We start from the raw sequence: 15,851 nt of genomic DNA, 5'->3' as shown, positions 1-15,851 counted from the left end.
GTCCGTCAGCGTTCATCTCCCTTGTGGTGAGCAGCAAGGTGGTGGCCTCGCTGGTTAGAGCCGATACCTGTTGCCAATCGTCACCAATATCTTCTGGATAATGACAGGTCAACTGTACATAACATGAGGCACAGCAGATATTCTGCTACAGAAAAATGAAAAGCATTTTGCTGAGTAATCTGGACACAAGGACAGAACCACTAACAGCACCAAAACCTCAAAGGTGTAAACTTCCACAACCTACAGACACACTCTTACTGAACTAGTAAGAACTACTAATGCAGATGTAAACTAATAACAATCCTAACATTCGGTGGCTGATAGCACATCACTACATTAGCAGAGTTTCCAGCCTTCCATCTGCATCATAACAATTTTATCGGTGATTGAAATGAAGAAATGTTATGATAACGCCTTGAAGTTATTAGGAAGACCCACTGTGGCATGGAAAGGGATGGGAAATTAGCCGCAGATTGTGAAGTTCACAGCAAACACACATTTCATAAAATGGTCAACCACAGGCTAAGGAGACAAAACCCCACCCCGTGATGGAGAACAATATTCTGCTCCTTCCCACTCAGCTTTATCAGCAGCATCTCTATATGATGCTTTGAAATAATGTAACTTCTAAAGTTACCTTGTTGATTTTTATAGAATGTATTACTAACCAAAAACTCTGTAAGATGTTCGAGATGTGCATTTTGCTACAGAAGTATGAGAGAACTGGGGAATTTGTGATATACAATTTTAATAAAACACACGTCACTTCAAGTACCATGTTCTCACTGTCATCTGCACAGATCAAGGACTTAGTTACGGCCAACACAACTCAAGGAGTCAGGAGCGGGTAATTAAAAACACATAGCGCACCAGAGCCAGCAGATGCTCTCTGAACACTGAAGGGAAAGGTAGGAAGGAAGATCAAACTCTACATAAATAATAGTTTTTACATCTATATAATTCTTCTTCTCTTTGGTAGCCTGCCAGAGAGAAGGTGACGTAAAAATGATGGGGTTAAAACCCAGCAATACGAGGCTGAAATGAAGCAAAGCTCCTCGATGATCTGAACAGTCAGGCACTGGAGTAGATTGCCGAGGAAAGTCTGAATCACCACCATCAGAAATCTTTAAGAACAGCTCAGACAAACCTCTAGGAAACACCACATGCAGGTAATCCTTCAAGGTCACTTCTAGAAACACTGAAACAATCAAGACTTTCTTCATAAGCACATGTCTGATCACACAACCACTGCAGTATTTTAATGGACTGTAGCATCTTTTTTTTTAAATTTGCTGGAACAAGACCAAAAAAGAAAAAAAAAAAGCAAACACACTCAGCGTACAGAGAACAGCAGCTTCCAGGCTGAGGGATCATTCGCTTAGCTTATTTTTAGAAAGTGGAATTGGTGCAACTTCCTCCTTGGTCCACTTCAGACTTCATCAGCTCCTCTACCTGCTCACTGCGCGTTCACTTAAATAATGTTCCATGCACGCAGAGCAGAAATTTCTCCTACCTTCCTTGTGCCCTCGGGCAGGAAAGGCCACACTCTGGCGGACGAGGAGACTGGGGAGGCGAGGGGCTCATCGCAGCAGCGCCGCAGGGAGGGGAGCGCTGCTCGAAGACGCCCGAACACGCCGCGGAGCCCACGCAGCGCGTCCAGTGCCAGCTTGGGGGCCAACCTCACCTCTGCAGACCGGCTGGTTTCGGGGACATGAAGCAGCACAGCGTGGATGGCGTTTCGTGCTGCCGGGGGCCAGAGCCAAGGTTCTTGCCTTGGAGGAGCGCTGCTCGTCCCCGTCGCCCCCGCGCACACGTGCAGCGCAGCCCGCGCTGCTCGCTGGGGACACGGGGAGGGCAGGCAGCCCTGGCAGGCGGCCCGGGGAGGCTTCCCGACCGCCAACAGCCAGGAGGCAGCGAGAGGGAACACGAGCCGCCCCCCACAGCCCCGATGGCTGGAGACGGAGCTGGACACGTGTCCAGGCGCTTCAAACACAGGCGGAGAGGGCTCAGCGTGGGGGGATACAGTGGAGCACTGGGAACGGGGAGGGCCGGGGACAGGGCCCAGGGTGAGGTGCGGCCATCACACAGGGGGATGTCAGGGCGGACAAAAGCCAGCGCTGGGCTCGGGAGCCGCTGAAGCGCTGGCCTCTGCCAGGCGGGTGCTGGGCAAGGCCATTGCCAAAGCCATTGCCAAGGGGACCCAAAGAGGCTGCGGCCGAAGCAGCTCTGGGCTTTCAGCCTGCACAGTGCTCTGCCAGCACTCAACTGAAAGAAACAGCACAAGCGTCCTTCAGCTCCTGCCCGAGACGCAAATTCCTTCCTGGAAAGCAACCGCTTTTCCCAGCAGGACATCAGCAGTGCCCGGGGGGTGCTCAGAAGGGTGCGCCCACCCCACAAAGTTTGCCCAAGCAAGCCGCAGCAATCTGGGAACCAAATTTGTTCCCTCGTCACAATATCCAGGAGAAAGGACCTGACACGGAGTCTGGTGCAATGCTGCAAGGGCCAGGAGAGGGGAGGAATCACGTGTTTCTCAATGGGCAAAGACAGAGCTTCATGAATTTCCACTGGCATCTACTCCTACGGTTTCCGTTGTTAAAAACAAAACCGAGCCACGAGGAGGTTTCTGGACTGTTCGCACTGTGTCAGACTGGAAAACATAAGAACTAACTGGAGTTGGGTAACTCTGAGCACAGCGGCTGGGAGGAGGTACCTCCCAAAGGAGGCAGGCTGCTGACTGGTGCTAATACCATTCAATTTACAACACATACATAAAAACCTTCTGAGCAAGAAATAGAGAGGAATGTGTGTATTTCAGAAGCACAAGCTTGTACTGGGGAAAAAAAAGAGTCCTGCGTCAAACCCTCACATCAGCTCCCTCATGTTGGTAATGGCCGTATCGACTCATCTCTGCTCTCGTTTCCTTATCTCCGGTGCCCAGTTACCCAGCAGACAGTGGAGCTGCAAGGGTGACTTACGGCTGCTGGTAAAGTCACATCTGAGCAAGACAAGTGCTGGTGGACCCCCCTCCAGCAGCTGAAGACATCACCCGGTCCCACTGGCCTGGCGGATGAGGCTGCCATGAACAGCACACACAGCAAAACGGACGTTCATCTTTTCCTTCGGTTCACAGCCAAATTCTTGAACTTTTGCTCAGGATGAGTCTGCATAAACCAGCAAGACTATGCACGGTGAGAACAGAGGCACAGACACAAACTCTGCTTAAATCCCTGCTACAGCGGCAGAAATATCCAGTGGGTGTCTGAGCGAACCCTGCAGATTGCAATAACGTACATCACAGCAGCTAAATCTGCTAGAGGTTGTCTGTCAGAAACCTTGTAAAGGAGCTAAGTATTATACTGTTTTGTCAAGGAAATTTAATGCAGATGGAGATCTCTGGGAATTAAATAAGTTTCCAGCATCAGCCGGGCTGCAGCGATGCCCCTGTACCGAACTCTCCTGCTCACAATTGAAGCTACCGCTGAAATTCCCTATGAACAGGACAATCACCAAAGAGCTTCGCAAACAAGAGGTGGTATGACCTGCGGTGCCCAGTACCCCCACCAGACATTGGACATGGACAAGACTTGTTTGCTCCAAGCCCGTGCCCAGTAAGACCTGGTGATATAGATGGGAGGTTCCATGTGCTCCCAGCTACTTTCAGACTTGCATTATCGCTTTAAACATTGAGCAAGCATTTTATAAAAGTCTCCACTGTTAGATATTTAAGCTTGGTAAGAAAGGAGTTCTTCACAAATGTATTGAAAAAAAAAGGCATTTTCCTTTGGATTAGACCCTGTCATCCTGCAAATAAAGTGGAATGAAACATTGTTCACATCAGGTAGCTTGGAGTGCATGTGCTATACCAGGGGGTCAGAGTTCTGTTACACCGAGAGTTTAATTGTGGGGATGACTTTTACGTGGGCATGTTTCTGAATTATATAAAATACACACACGTGCAGGAGATTAACCACCTTGCAAAAGAAGCTGGCAGCCGGGGCTGCTGCTCTGTCCTCAACGCACCTTGCTTCATTTCTCATGGCCATGTTGTCAGGAAACTTTTCAAACATAAATGGATGAGTAAATGACTCAAAATCTGCTTGTCTCATCACAAACTGCATTTGAGTTGCAGCCAAGAAAAAGAAAAGGAAAAAAGACAGGGGGCTAGATGCAAACATTACGGCTTTAAAAGACCCAAACGTGCCAAACTTCAACTCAGTAGTGCGCTGCTCCAGGTTTTGCAATAGGAGCTCGCCGAGCACGCCAAGTCCTTTGCCACAAACGCACAGTTCAACGTGCAAATATGCAAACGTCTGATCTGCATTCTTTTTCACATAACCATACTCAGACATACCCAAAATGCGGTCTTTTGGTCCCACATATTACAACTGCTCCACAGAAGCTCAACTAACGCAGTCCTGCCAAGCCCAGCCTGACCAGGAGAGTGTGGATCTACAGCAGCAATCAGCTGTGTGGACAAAAGCATGTGAAAAGCACAAAGAAACAGCTTGTTCAGCTGAGGAAAAGGAAAAAAGTCTTCAAATAGTTCAAACTTAGCTGCAGAGATGTAGAGAGTAGAGTGTTCTTCACGTGCCCTGGAGACCAGAGAAGAAGGAACAGGCTCCAAGCGCAAGACCAAGATTTAGATCAAATACCATAAAAATCTCTCTAATGGTGAGGAGGTGCGAGCGCCCGCATCCGTCATCGGCACAGGGTGTGAAATTACCAGCAGGAAGAGCCTTAAAAGAAAAAACACTGCTCGGGAAGGGTTTGGATGTGACCTTACCCCAGGGGTGGGAAACACCGAGGACATCTCTGGAGGTCCCCTCTAGACACACTGTGTCTGAAGGTATGAAACAAAGTTTCAGAGATTCCTTTAAATCACATACACAGCAAGGACACAATCCCCAGAGCACTCACACCCGAATCTGGAACACAGCTGCTTGATGAACAACATCCCTGTTTTATCCCCCAAGAGCATCTTTCATTTAAAGACACTAAACTGTGCTGCAAAACTCATCAAGTTTCCAGAGGACTGTCTCAGGAGTTAAACATTAATAAAATTTTAGACACAGAAAAAGCAGGAGACACAGGCCCACAACTCGCAAGGGACACCACTCGCACTCCTGCTTTCTTTTAATTAGCTAATAATCTGATTTATTTAATACTAAATATTCGACTAAGAAGCAGATTGTCAAGATGTAGATTTATCATTTCCTAAGACACAAATACCAAAACAGGAGGACTGAAGGTCAGCATATCTCTCTCAAATAAAACACACTTTAATAAAATAAAGACTTTAAGTAGCACAGAAATACAAGTATTTTCCTTTTCCCCATTTTAAAGGGCTCCCCTATTTCCGTCTGCATTTTCATACCATCTACTGGGCAGATCCTGAACTACCCAACAGCACAGGCCCTGCAAGGCTGCAGCCAGTTAGTCCTGAACTGAGCCCACCACGAGCTGAGTTTTGTTCCCCAAATTAGCACCAAGCCACAAACCGGTGCTTGCTACAAAGAACAAGGGAGGCATGAAACCACCAAGCCATATTCCAAATATTTCCAGCAAAAGCGGGAGGGTAAGAGGAAGGCGGAGAGGAGGAGGAGAAGAGGCAGCCGTCCCTCCGCCAGCATCCCCGGTACAACCTGCGCAACGCCATCGCCAGGCAATAGAACCGAGGTGAGAGAATATTTTTTCCCCAATATTACTGGCTGCCGAAGAGGAGCTACCACATGGCTGTGCTCAGCCACTCAGTACACAGTGTTTGCTATAAACAACAACAGTAAACAGAAACAGAGACAAAAATCCAAGCTGGGTACCCCGGAGCTGGGTCTCCGTGTCCTGACTTTACCCATGGAAATAATTAGTTTAGTATTCAGCTGCTGAACCTAAAACATCTGAGGCCAAACGGAGCCAAGTGGCTCAGTGCATCCAAAACTCAGGCTGCCTGTTTAGATTCGCTATTTCTACCTTTAGTCGCCAAGGCTCCAAACTGCTGCCCTGGTTTTACATGGGAGCTTCAAAGAGCCTGCGGATTAAACCTGAACGACGTGCGGCAGGAGCCTGCCTGACACCGTATTTATTTTTAAACGTCTTACTGTGCACAAAAAGCTCAAATCTTGTCTCGCTCGCAGCTCCGCGCAATCGCTCGGCCCGGGGGGCTGCACAGCGGGTGTGGACGTTTCCCAGGGATGCTGTTATGTGGTTTCTCCGTCCGGCTCCGGGGGTCGCCCCTGACACCTCCAGAGACACGGACCTGGTGGCAGGTCCTGCTCAGAGCATCACTGTCCACCTCCAAAGCACACCGTGGTTACAGGAGGGTCTCGCTGAGGTCCTAAGGGGTTCGTGGGGAGGAAAGGGCACAAACCTTCCCCGGGCACGGCCCGCAGGCAGGGCCACCTCCTGCTAACCCTCGGGCAGCTCGGTCTTGCTTCCCTTTTCATGCCAGGAGCGTCCTGGCAGCACTGCCGGGGATGGGGGCAGGCGAAAGCCGCCCCGAGGCCTTTGCTGAACGCGACAACCGTGGCCCGGGGCCGCTGGACGAGCCGCTGCGCCCCGGCCCCCCGCGCTGGCAGGGCCGTCCCGGCCGAGCCCTGCCCGGGAGCACCTGGAACAACAACAAAGCCTCTCGAAGGTGCTTCACCGGCAGCTCCAACCCGGCCGGGAAGCGTCCCCGGGCAGGGGCGGGAGGCCGGAGCGGACCCCCCGGGCCTCTGCCCCGCTGCCGGCGGGAGTCGCGGCCCCACCGGCGGGGCCCCGGGAGGAGCCGGGCCGGGCCCTGACGGGCACCAACAGGTGCGGCTGCTGACACGCCGCCTCCGGCCCGCTGCCACCGCGGCCCCGCGGGTGAGGCGGCGGCCGGGCCGCGCTGACAGGCGGGATCCGCGCCGGGCCGGGCCTGCCGCGCTGCCGGGGCCTGCGCGCCCGATCTCCGCCCGGCCTCCGGCAGCGCCTCGCCGGGCCGGGCCCGAGCGCACCGTGCCTCCCCCGCCGCCCCCCTCACCTGCGCGGCCGCTGAGCGCTGGGGCTGCTCAGTCCCTCGCCGCCGCCATGTTTCCGACGCGCAGGGAAGGCGGGGAAGGGAGCGCGGACAGACCCGGCCCGGTCCGGCCCCGCGCCGCCCCCTGCTGCCCGGGACGGCGCCGCCGCGCCGCGCTCGGGGGAGTTCGTGACGGCCGAGCCCAGCCGAGCAGAGCCGATTATTATCGGCTGGGCTCGGCTGGACTCGGCTGGGCTCGGCCCGACTCGGCTGGGCTCGGCCCGACTCGGCTGGGCTCGGCCCGACTCGGCTGGGCTCGGGTGGGCTCGGCCGGGCTCGGCTGGGCTCGGCCCGACTCGGCTGGGCTCGGCTGGGCTCGGCCCTCACGAACTCCCCCGAGCGTTTCCGAGCAGCGCCCGCGGCCCCACGCCGTGTCCACCCGCGGCCGCGCTTCACGCCGGGACAGACCCCGGCCTCACCCCGCACTCTGGGCGCAGCGCAGAGCCTCGGCGTGAGCCCCAGCGTGGGGACGGACCCCCCTGTGCCCACGCAGGACCTTCTGGGCGTGGGGCAGACCCCCAGTGCGAGCCCCAGCCTGGGGACAGACCTCCCCGTGCCCACCCAGGACACAGTGGGTACGGGCAGACCCACGCCATGAGCCCCAGCCTGGGGACAGTCCTCTGTGCCCACTCAGGACCCTCTAGGACAGGGCAGCCTCCTCCCAAGCTCTCCAGTCTTGGGATAAACCCCAGTGCTCCCCAGAGACCCTGTGGGTACCAGAGAGTGATGTCCATCCATGTCTGGGTCCCCACGCCCCACTGGAGACGCCCAGGACCAGGGTGGACCCCATGCAGCACGACCAGGCCCTGGGGACAGACAGCCAACCCCCAGATATTCCCTTTGCTCCCACCTGGAGCAGGACCTCGCCCTGCACACAGCCCTGTAGCCCCTTCCAGCCAGCTTTGACCCCCTTCTCGGGAAACAAAAGATACGGTACTCTCGGAGCAAAATACAACCTGTATTTGCCCATTCGTCCCTACAAAAAATGATAAATAAAGACGTACTTTATCAAACGGAGTGGGTTTTCTAAGGTCTGGGGGGAAACTCTTTGAGAGGGAGTTGTTCAAGAACTGCTGTTCGTAGTTTTCTCTTCTGAATGGTGGTACCCGCCACTGCTGAGGAGCACTGGCCTGGAAACCCTCTTGTTCCTAAAATATTTGCATTGAGGGGATGGACAGTTGGAAATGCTGCTGAGGGATTTTGTTTTAATATGTGCAGTACCTGGTGTGATGGCAGGACACAGAGGTACGTCCGATGCCATATCAGGGCTTCGTGGTTCTGCCTATCAGCACAGCATCTGGGCACCTTCCCTGTAAGTTCAGAAGTATTGTCAATGCTCCTCGTGGGTTTCATCAACTCTGGTATTTCCTCATTTCCAAAATAATCAGGATTTCATGAATGGAATAAATGCGCAAGAGCTGAAGATGGAGAAAGGAGAGAAATTTCCCCATTGACTTTAATTTAGAGTTAGCAGCAGCCGAGTTCAGAAGGATTTACATATGACATCCATATGAGCACCGCAGGAATTCAGTTTGATTAATATTACAATGGAAACGGGCCGCAGAAACGGTTTGCTGTTTATTATGAAGTGTTGCCAAAAAAGCTCAAGCACATTTGCAGTCTGGTTTGGGGCAGCTCTTGCAGAGTGCCAGCACGATGAGCGACCGGGAGCTAACTACGACAAAAGGGCACTGAGACCCTGATGTATGTGGTGTCAGACACTCGGGAGCAGGAACCTTCAGAAGGAAAGAATGTGGGTGAATATAAGTTAAGGTGACTGGGAAGAAATCCTCCTGCTGCCTGTTCTTCTCCCCTCCCTCCATCTCCCTGGTTAGTCCCTCTCCACAATCCAGGACCAAACTTCCTCCTAGGCTGGTTCCCACTATTTGCAATGTTCCCATTATATCATCGACTTTGTTTTCTGCTAGAAATTGATCCTGAATCTGGCATGGATTATATAAATACAGACCATATTCTGCTAGAAGAAAAGCCTTAACATCTCATGGGCCATGACCTTCTTATCCCAAATCTGATATTTAATGAAAAGTTGATGATAGGGCACAGGGACGGATGCAGAGCAGGGTGATCTGAAGGAACACAGAGTAACCCTGACTTGCTGTTTGACCTGACATCTCCCTTGCAGATGGGAGGTGGGAATCTCTTCCCCATGTCTTGAAGAGGCAGGAGAAAAGGTAATTTAGACTTGAAAGCCCTGATGGGCAGCAGATCACCTTGCAGGACCTCCCGTATGTTCCTTTTCCCAAGGCAGTCTCATATTGAGACCAGCTGCTGAATTTACCTGGGGTATGTCTTCCCCAAAGGGTCTGGTTTTGTTCCGAAGACTTCATGGGCTGGAAAATCAACTTTGTGAACACAAGTAAGCTCTTTTGCTTGTGGGAAGTTTCCTGGCTTCGTCTCCTAATTGTTTGCAGGCAGCTCTGCCTTTCCCTGCCAGCTCGCAGGGCAGCAGGCTGCACGCTGCAAACCCCTGCAAGCCCCCTCCCCTTGCAATCTCCTTGTGAGGCAAAAGAACAGACTTTCTCACTGTAACTTACTTCTCTTCCTCCCATTTCTGATGGCTCTTTTCAACTGTTTCTGTCTTTTCCACATCCACCGCGACACCAAGCCTGGGTGCAAAGCGCCAAGGTGTCACGTTCAGGGCCCACACTCCATGTTCGTACCCGCTCCTCTCCAGTATATGCACCCAAATTTAAGCAAAAAAATCTCTGTTAAAAAGTCACTCCTGCAGCTCAGGTCTGCTTTGCTCATCTCTTACTTCTTACCAGAGTTGCTGCTCTCCTGAGTACAATTGTCCATCCCATCCGCCACATCTTTGCTCCTTAGCACCCACCAAGCTTGGCTACATGTATATATATATATATATATAAAAATATATATATATAAAAAATATATATATAATCTTTCTGTTATTCTAATATCAAACTAGCCAGCCCATAATTATGTGAGTTCATGTTTTCATGATAGCTCAATACCAGCACCTCCCATCTCAGCAGCCGTCTGGTATTTCAAGAGCCTGCTATATATCTCAATCAGCTCTGTAAGGATGCTTCTGTTCGGGGTCTCCAGGCCTAAAAAATAAGTTTATTTTGAGTGCATATTGTTTAAATTTCTTGGCTAATAGCAAACTTGCAAGTACCTCATCAGCTTTACGCATTACAAGAAAAATGATCCAGTTTCTCTGCAAAAGCAGAACTTAGAAAGTTATTGAACACCTGATTTGTTACGGCTGTTAATAAATTCCCCGTGTCTATTAATAGACTCACATGGGTTTGAATTTCCTTTCTTCCTAGCTTATTTTAAACCTTTCCTACTGTTGCTCTTTAATCCCGCCAGCCACAAATACTTTCCCTAATAGCTTGTTTCTTCTGTTCGTACCCTTCACAAATTACTGCACGTCTTAATCCAAGCCGACCTCTCACCCTCCCGCCGGGATTCACGACTCGAGAGTCCTCTTTGATCCAGAGCTCGGAAGGAAAAGCCATTCCCCGGGACATGACAAGCTGCTGCCGATGGGTCATTAGCGCCGCAGGTTCCCAGCGTGGGCAAGTCAATCACTGGGTCTGCGGGGAAGCGTTGGGCTGAGCTGCCTTGTGCTGGGGAGGGAGCAGCAGATGTGAAGGGGCTGGGACACGGTCACTTGGAGTCATAGAATCATTTTGGTTGGAAGAGACCCTCAAGATAATCGAGTCCAACCATTACCCACCCTGGCACTAACCTCTCCATGGGCTGCTGGCTGGGATCACCCTCCCATTGAGTGTGGCACCTTTCTAGTCCCTTCAGAATAGAATATCCCTTTAGCATACCAAAAAACACCACCCTATTTTCTGCTAATTTGAAGAATACATAATCGACAAAACAGAATGTAGAGTTCACAAGTGACCGAAGGTTGTATGCATCTTTTTGGGAGACTTTCTTTGTGAATCTGGTATGAGTTCATCTAAGTACTGCTCCAGTTTGGCTGGTTGTCCTTGGAAAACCCGTCATTTTGCACCAAGGAGGGTGCTAGCTGAATAATGACATGGAATATTTTCAAGTTGACACTGTGGAAAACCTAAAACCGGGACTCACAGGGGATTTAGCTGGAAAGCTGAGTTGTGAATAGTGAGATTTAGCAAGTCTTGAAAGCTTGGAAACTCCCAGGGGACTCGGGGATTACAAAATGGCCATGACGGTTGGAGAAAGGAAGCCACGAACCCAGATCAAATGGTGGGAAGGATAATTGAGTTTCTACAACTAAGCATTGGCTGAACAATGTAATTAATGGCTTTTGGCATGGGAAGTGGGTCTTGCTGGATAAACTCATGGTCTTTGTTGTGAGAGATCAAGGCTGGTGAAACCATCCACGCTGGACCGGGCCAAGTCCGAGTTTTAAACGGGCACCTTGGCAGTGCTGTGCAGTTCGGCAAACTCAATACAAGCCAGTGTGGAAATGCTGCCACCAAGGAAATAATTAAATGCTCTAAACTGGCTATGTAGATGAGGGTTAACAGGCCTCATCAGCTGTCTCTGGCTTCATGACAGACCTCCCTACCAACACCAGCACCGTGAGATGAATCATAGAATCACAGAATCATTTTAGTTAGAAGAAACCCTCAAGATCATCGAGTCCAACCATTAACCCAGCCGTGGCACTGCCCCATGTCCTGAGAACCTCATGTCTGTCTGTCCAACCCTCCAGGGATGGTGACTCCAGCACTGCCCTGGGCAGCCTGTTCCAATGCCCCACAGCCCTTTGGGGAAGAAATTGTTCCCCAGATCCAACCTCAACCTCCCCTGGCGCAACTTGAGGCCGTTTCCTCTGGTCCTGGCGCTTGTTCCTGGGGAGCAGAGCCCGACCCCCCTGGCTCCAAGCTCCTTTCAGGCAGGTCAGAGATCAGAAGGTCTCCCCTCAGCTCCTGTGCTCCAGCTGAACCCCCAGCTCCCTCAGCCGCTCCCATCACATTTGTGCTCCAGCCCCTCACCAGCTCCGTTGCCCTTCTAAGGAAGAAGAGATGCTGTTCCTACTGGGACTAGAAATTATAAAGACAGAGTGATTTTATTAAAGATGTAGATGAAAATCATAAAATATACAGTAACGTTTGCAGATGACAAAAGGAATGTGCAGGACAGGTCACCACGGCAAACCCATTGGGATCATTAATTAGTCCCAGTCCAGCCGCTGTGTTTGAAGAGCCATCCACAAAACCGCACCTGGGAGCCAGGAAAACACATTCCCCAGAACAAGAGCCTTTGTCTCACAAAGCATCATTCAGGGCATCTTCAGAATCATTCTGTGCATCCGCCTGATGTTGGGTATATAAAAGGGGAATAGCAAGAAGTCAGGAGTGACCTAGATCCTTCACACGGAATTGGAAAAGCTATTACAGGAACACGGCAGCAGCTCTGCTGTCAGTCTCCAACGAAGCCTGTAGGAGCACAAAAGAGGGTTGGAAGAAAAGCTGCAAGTCTTCTGAAGGCTGGAAAATATCCTTCTGACTTGGGGTCAAGGAGCTCTTCATGCACGGCACAGAAAAATGAAAGGTCTTCTTCATGGTGTGCTGCTTTCACAGGCAGCGGCTGGACGGGGCATGAGATGGAGATGGAAACGGGGGTGATGGGAGCAGGAGGAGCTGCCAGTGCCTGGGGTGGCCTGAGCAGGGCCAGGTCAACCAAGCATCTCCCTACGGGCAATACTTGGAGTCACATTTTTTGTTATATTTAAATACCATGCTCTGAGCTTCGCTTTTTATCTGCAGTAAGACTTGTTGTGCCTTTCCGCATTTTCTCCAAATGACTGCAGGCCAGCCCCACCTGGAGATGGAGCATGGTGGACCCTACTGTCACCTGCCATGGGCTGTCTCCGCTGGCCCTGACCAATCCTTTTTAATCAAGCACAAATCCCGGGAGGAATCTGAAATATTTAGCCTCACTACAGTCTCTGGGCTCAACAGAGAAGATTTGGGTGACACTATGACCCACGACAGATAAAAGTTGCAATAAGTGGTCTCTAATGGTTATTTATGGTTTTAATTTTTGCAGCCCCTCTGTGGATAGAAGTAGCTGCTCAGCTCATTCATCTCTTCTTGCACGGAATTAAATAAAATAATTTGCAGTTTGCATGTGAAGAGCCTCTCCCAGGTCGACAGATCCCAACCACTTTTTCTCGCGCCATGCGTGGCTGCCGTGGTTCCATGGCCCGGTGGTGGTAAATCCTGTAACTAGTGATGGTGGGAAAGCCGGGGCTGGTTCTCAGTCCTTCCTGGGGGGCTGACAGTGCCCAGAATTCCCCTGCTTTGGGGAAACCCTCTCTGCAAGCTCCTTGCTCCCACAGCATCAATCCCGGTGCTGCACAGCTGCCCACCGCACTACTGCAGGCGATGCTCGGTGCTCACCGGATCAATAGTTGGCAACCATTTCTAGCCCGCATTTGCCTTTTTCTCGCCACCATGTGCAGCAGATCCTTGAATGCATGCTCTGCTCCAAGCCAGTTGGAAAAATCATTTTGGCGAATTAATTTGTGTGAGTTGTTCATTCTGATTATTGACGGGCGGTTGGGCTCTGCGGGATGCAGCTCCCAGCACCGGGGTGTAGGCAGCTCCTTGGCTTGGGTCTGGTGTTTGCCAGAGTCACTTTGTTTTCCTAGAGATAGGTCACTCGCTTATTTATCTCCCATTTATACATACAAGAATACAGAAACTGCATTAAAGAAAGGGGGGGGTGTTCCTGTGCAATCCTGCTGGTAAATGGCTACAGGGATATTTCAGGACAGAAGTTGGAAATCAGGCTGCTCAACAAGGAAATGGAGCTGGTTTTGCTTTCGAAAGTACTTTTCCTATATAATTTCTTAGCTCTCCTCGGGACACTGCTCTCAACCCCTGCCAGCATGCTTAGGTGACTTGCATGAGATTTTTAAAATTCTTATTATTTTCCAGGGTTTATGCAGGATTCGCACCTCCCCAAACCGCGCACCCAGCGAACCCAGCAGCTGGTTCTTTCCTTTCCCCTACACTCAGGCTTCAGGTTTTCAGTCTCCTGTGCTTACCCGCAGCTCGGGGATCTCCAGGGGCTGCGCCCGGGGCTTGGGGCAAAGCGCTGCGGCTGCACCGGCTGGAAATGGGGCGGAACCCCGGGCTGGGGGCAGTGCGGGGAGGGAGAGGCCGGGCCGGCTCCTGCACCCCGAAACCGGCCCCGAAACCGAGCGGCGGGAGCGGGCCCGACTCCCCGGCTGCAGCGCCGGGTGAGGACGGCAGGGGGCGCTGCTGCGCCGGGCGCTGCCTGCACCCCCTGTCTGCATCCCCCTGTCTGCACCCCCTATCTGCACCCCCTGTCTGCACCCCCTGTCTGCACCCCCTACCTGCACCCCCTGCCTGCACCTCCTGTCTGCACCCCCTGTCTGCACCCCCCTGTCTGCACCCCTGTCTGCACCCCCCTGTCTGCACCCCTGTCTGCACCCCCTGTCTGCACCCCCTGTCTGCACCCCCTACCTGCACCCCCTGCCTGCACCTCCTGTCTGCACCCCCTGTCTGCACCCCCCTGTCTGCACCCCCTGTCTGCACCCCCTGTCTGCACCCCCTATCTGCACCCCCTGTCTGCACCCCCTGTCTGCACCCCCTACCTGCACCCCCTGCCTGCACCTCCTGTCTGCACCCCCTGTCTGCATCCCCCTGTCTGCACCCCCTATCTGCACCCCCTGTCTGCACCCCCTGTCTGCACCCCCTACCTGCACCCCCTGTCTGCACCCCCCTGTCTGCACCCCCTGTCTGCATCCCCCTGTCTGCACCCCCTATCTGCACCCCCTGCCTGCACCCCCTGTCTGCACCCCCTGTCTGCACCCCCTACCTGCACAACTATCTGCACCCCCTGTCTGCACCCCCTGCCTGCACCCCCTGTCTGCACCCCCTGTCTGCACCCCCTACCTGCACAACTATCTGCACCCCCTGTCTGCACCCCCTGCCTGCACCCCCTGCCTGCACCCCCCTGCCTGCACCCCCCTGTCTGCACCTCCTGCCTGCACCCCCCTGTCTGCACCCCCTGCCTGCATCCCCCTGCCTGCACCCCCTGTCTGCACCGCCTGTCTGCATCCCCCTGTCTGCACCCCCTGTCTGCACCCCCTACCTGCACAACTATCTGCACCCCCTGTCTGCATCCCCTGCCTGCACCCCCTGCCTGCACCTGCCCTGCCTGCATCACTGAGCACTGCCTGCACCTGTAATGGCCAAAGATGTGGTGTGGATGGTGTAATTTCTAATATGGACGGTTTATTTATTTTAATTCCCTATCTGAAAATCACAGGAGTGGTCCAGAACTGGGCTGTGCTCTTGTGGCTCTGCCTGTGTCTGAATGCCTCCAAGGAGATGGGCAGGCTGGCAGCAGGAGGAGGAGGACACACATGTCCCAGAGAGGATTCGGTCCTGTGGCCACCTGGTCCCCTCGCCCCACCGGGCCGCAGCTCCGCGGTGCTGTGGACTCATGGCTGAGACCTTATCGCTGTCTACAACTACCTGAAAGGAGGTTGTACCATGGAGGGTGTTGGTTTCTTCTCCCAAGTAGCAAGTGACAGGACAAGAGGAAATGGCCTCAAGTTGCGCCAGGGAGGTTTAGGTTGGATATTAGGAAAAAATTCTTCATGGAGAGGGTTGTGAAGCAGTGGAACAGGCTGCCCAGGGCAGTGGTGGAGTCACCATCCCTGGAGGGGTTTAAAAGACATTTAGATGAGGTTCTTAGGGACATGGGTTAGTGCTAGAGTTGGGTTATGGTTGGACTTGATGATCCTGAGGGTCTCTTCCAACCTAAATGATTCTATGGTTCTATGGCA

The 15,851-nt window shown here is 52.6% G+C and overlaps 1 protein-coding gene across 5 annotated transcripts in view; it reads right to left on the bottom strand.

Annotated features, from left to right (window-relative positions):
* Positions 1-7,165, bottom strand: part of SCMH1 (Scm polycomb group protein homolog 1) — a 49,712-nt gene extending 42,547 nt beyond the window's left edge. For 4 of the 5 annotated variants that reach the window (XM_065650354.1, XM_065650353.1, XM_065650356.1 and 1 more), the window contains exon 1: positions 7,001-7,165. The gene's annotated coding sequence lies outside the window, so the exon portion shown is untranslated. Of the gene's footprint in view, positions 1-1,513; positions 1,792-7,000 lie in introns of those variants that run through there. The other variant, XM_065650355.1, reaches the window with a different exon arrangement.
* Positions 7,166-15,851: the final 8,686 nt, after the last annotated feature.

Source organism: Caloenas nicobarica, chromosome 23 (genome assembly GCF_036013445.1).
Source record: "Caloenas nicobarica isolate bCalNic1 chromosome 23, bCalNic1.hap1, whole genome shotgun sequence".
Taxonomy (NCBI): domain Eukaryota; kingdom Metazoa; phylum Chordata; class Aves; order Columbiformes; family Columbidae; genus Caloenas; species Caloenas nicobarica.
Note: the sequence above shows the minus strand (reverse complement) of the source record. Positions and strands in the feature narration are given on the sequence as shown.